Raw genomic sequence first — 4094 nt, 5'->3', positions numbered from 1 at the left:
TACTTTAAAAAATACCATACATCACTCATTTTATTCTCAATAACTTTCTTTATCATCTCCAGTAGAAAACACACAAAAATGGGTTAAGTTTAGGATAGAGCATTTTTCCCAGATTATCTACTGTGGAGCTCCTGCCCCACAGATGGTTTAGGGTCAAATAATGAGGTAATGCCTACAATAACTCTCTTCAGAAATTCACAATATATCCTGTTCACATATTAAAGCCCAGATATTTCTTCTTATATTAAAGATACTGTTCAGTTTTTAAAGTATTGTGCTTATACTATACAATAATTTTATGTATAGAATCACTATAAATGTTTCAAGAATTTTATTTAAATTTTATTTGAAAAATAAGGGAGGTAGAAAATTCTGATGTTTTCAAATATTATGTTAAACCAAGATGCTGAAGCCATATTACTTTTTTTTGCACATTCTAATTTTGGTTTTTCTGAATATAGCCCCTATAAGTGACTGTCTCTATTACACTGCTTTCAGAAGTCTCTCATGCTTACTGTCTCTATCACTTCCATTCTGCTATCTTTTCTAGATCTTCTTCTTCTGTATGCACTGACCTCAACTAGACAGTCTTTAACAACCATGTAAGTTTTTCCAGAGAATATTCTCTCAATTCTACATATCTAGTTCTAAAAAAATCTCTCCTCTCACCTATACAGTTGAAAATATTATTGTGGAATACAATACAAAATATCATTTTATAATAAATTTTTGTAGCATAAATTTCAATTTTATCACAATGACTTGGTAGAAATAGGTATTTATATTCTGCATTCTAAAACATTATGACCTCTTTTGATTTTGATTTTGGTTTCCCAATTTGTGAATGAATATAATCCATAAGAAACTTAATGCATTTTAGGAAAAATATACTTTGTAAGCAATAATATTTGAAGTAAAACTCTGTATTTGTAGACTGTCAGCTAACATATACTATGATTTTAATATTTTTATAAAAGATATATTGAGAGGTGAAGCCAGTTGGACTTCCTGGGTCAAGTGGGGACTTGGAGAGCATTTCTGTCTGGCTAAAGGACTGTAAATGCACTAATCAGCACTCTGTAAAAACACACCAATCAGTGCTCTGTGTCTAGCTGAAGGATTGCAAATTCACCAATCAGCACTCTGCAAAAATGCACCAATCGGCACTCTGTGTCTTGTTAAAGGATTGTAAACGTACCAATCAGCACTCTATAAAAATGCACCAATCAGCACTCTATGTCTAGCTGAAGGATTGTAAATGCACCAATGAGCACTCTGTAAAAACGAACCAATCAGCACTCTCTTGGGTGGGGCCAAATAAGGGAATAAAATTTGGCCACCCCAGCCAGCAGCGCCAACCTATTGGGCTCTTCTTCCAGGCTGTGGAAGCTTTGTTCTTTTGCTTTTCACATTAAATCTTGCTGCTCCTCACTCTTTGGGTCCATACTACCTTTATTAGCTATAACACTCACCGCAAGGGTCTGTGACTTCATTCCTGAAGTCAGCGAGACCACTAACCCACCAGAAGGAAGAAACTCCAGACACCTCTGAAGGAACAAATTCCCAACATACCGTCTTTAAGAGCTGTAATACCTTGAAGGTTTGTGGCTTTTTTTTTTTTTTAAGATGGAGTCTTGCACTTTTTCCCAGGCTGGAGTGCAGTGGCATCATCTCGACTCACTGTAAGCTCCGCCTCCCGGGTTCATGCCATTCTCCTGCCTCAGCCTCCCAAGCAGCTGGGACTACAGGCACTCACCACCACGCCCAGCAGATTTTTTTGTATTTTTAGTAGAGACAGAGTTTCATCGTGTTAGCCAGGATGGTGCTGCTTCATTCTTGAAGTCAACGAGACCAAGAACCCACTGGAAGGAATAAACTCTGGATATAATATTATTATCCATAAAATTTACCTGCTGATATTTGATATGATTTAATTCAACAGATGAGAAAAAAATATTGTGATGACTAGCACACCTTAAAACTCGAGGCAATCACACACGAGGGCACAGAGGCTCTTATATAAATGATCTATGTGAAAGATAGAATACAGTGTAAAATACCCTGAAGTATAAATTTCATGTAAAATATTGGCATTTTCAAGGTTGAATTTCATGTAAGGTGTTTAATAATGTTACTAATTATATTGAATATATCAATTTTGGTCACTTCTTAAGTTACATTTTGGATATCTTCTAAATTATATCTTTGTTAAACATATACACATATTTTGTATCAAACGTTATGGTAGTAGAAAAGTCCAGTTTGAAGGAAGTTTCCGTGCAAATATTTCTTTGTGGATGTCTTTTTCTCATTTCTTTTAAAACTCCCAGTGGTAAAATTTTTACATGCTTCAGCTACTAACACAGTTTCTGAAGAAGATGTGTGAAACATTTATCCTTAATGAACTATGGATGGAACACTGAACTTAGTCTCTGAGGAAAAAAAGATAGGGGTTCATATAATTTAATTGGTTCTAATGTTGATATCGGAATGTGTAATCCACTGTTTTTTAATAAATACTGTGTGAATTTGAAATTTAAAATAAAGTCATTTCATATTTTGGAGCTTTATTCTACTGAACAACATATTTTTTCCCTCTCTCTCTGAATTTACGTTCTACTTCTGCTTATTGAAGAATATGAAAATATACATGGAATTTATGTTTTTCATACAGAGGAAAACTGGCAATAGATTGTTTTCCCTAAATAATAAGTGACATTCAAATATAAGATAACCAAAGTTCAATGAATTATTCACATAAACATAGAAGAATAATTCACATACTTTTGATGAAATTCTAAGCAGAAATCACAAAGATACTGTGAACTTGTGTTTATGAAGCTAAATGCATATAATAAATTGGGCCAGAAATTTCAGGCATTAGCGTAATCTCTTAATTGTGGCATTGAAATCATCAATGTGCCACAGATAAAGTTTTATACCTCTAATATTACTGAGCATTTAAAAAATAAACCATCAAATTCTTTATGAACTAAAATAGTTAATGATGACTAATTATCCTTAGGGACTGCAGGAAAATATAACAATCACTATTTTTAATTCTGATCCATACCGTACTATTAATTGGTATTTCATTTCTTCATGTAGCTTTTTGCGACTACAGCAGCTACTGATGAAGTTCATCTTTCCTTTTCCTCTTTTAATTTGAAATATTATTTGAAATGAAGTAAATATGACTTTTAGTGCACTTTATTTTTGAAATAGCTATACTAAAAATAACTTTAGAAATATAAAGAAAATCTTCCAGAAAAGTTTTTCTAAGAAAATACTTTATTTAAAAATATACAACCACTCATATTTGGAATTTCTAGTCTTTCAAGAAAGACTATCATAAAACTTATTAGCATCCACTAGATTCTTGCTCTGACTCAGCTTTCAGGAAACAGCTAATATTAGGACCCTATAATTCATAGGGAGCTGGGTGTTTATGTATTAATATATCCATATATGTGTACAGTCATTAACCTTCAATAATTCAGTATGTAGTGGGAAAGACAGACATCTGTAGAATACCATAGCTGGATATCGGTGGAATAGATGAAACATTACAGAAACGTTTGGGTTAGGTAAATAATTAAGCCTGGTTGGAAAACAAGCACTATGATCTGAATCTTGGTGTTCCCCTTAAATTCATATGTTGGAACTTAACTCCCAAAGTGATGGTATTAAGGGGTGGGGCTTTTGAAAGCTGATTAGGTCATGAGGGCTCTGCCTTCATGGATGGTATTAAGTTCCTTATCAAAGGGCTCCAGGAAATCAGTTTTATCTTTCCACCTCTTCTGCCATGTGAGGACCGAGCAACAAGGCTCCAACTATGGAATAGACAGCAAGCCCTTACCAGACACTGAATCTGACATTGTGTTGATTTTGGACTTCCCAGCTTCTAGAACCATGAATAGAAAATTTCTAAATTACCTGGTGTGTGGTATTTTGTTATATCAGCAGGAACAGACTAAGGAATTGCTATCATTTTCCAAAGTTAAGGACATTTTTAAGAACTTAAAATAAAATGCGTTTTCTAAGAAAATAATTAAGCCTGAAGAAAATCCATTGTCCTTGAATGAATACTGATT

Source organism: Mandrillus leucophaeus, unplaced genomic scaffold (assembly GCF_000951045.1).
Source record: "Mandrillus leucophaeus isolate KB7577 unplaced genomic scaffold, Mleu.le_1.0 Scaffold179, whole genome shotgun sequence".
In the NCBI taxonomy this organism is placed as follows: domain Eukaryota; kingdom Metazoa; phylum Chordata; class Mammalia; order Primates; family Cercopithecidae; genus Mandrillus; species Mandrillus leucophaeus.
Note: the sequence above shows the minus strand (reverse complement) of the source record.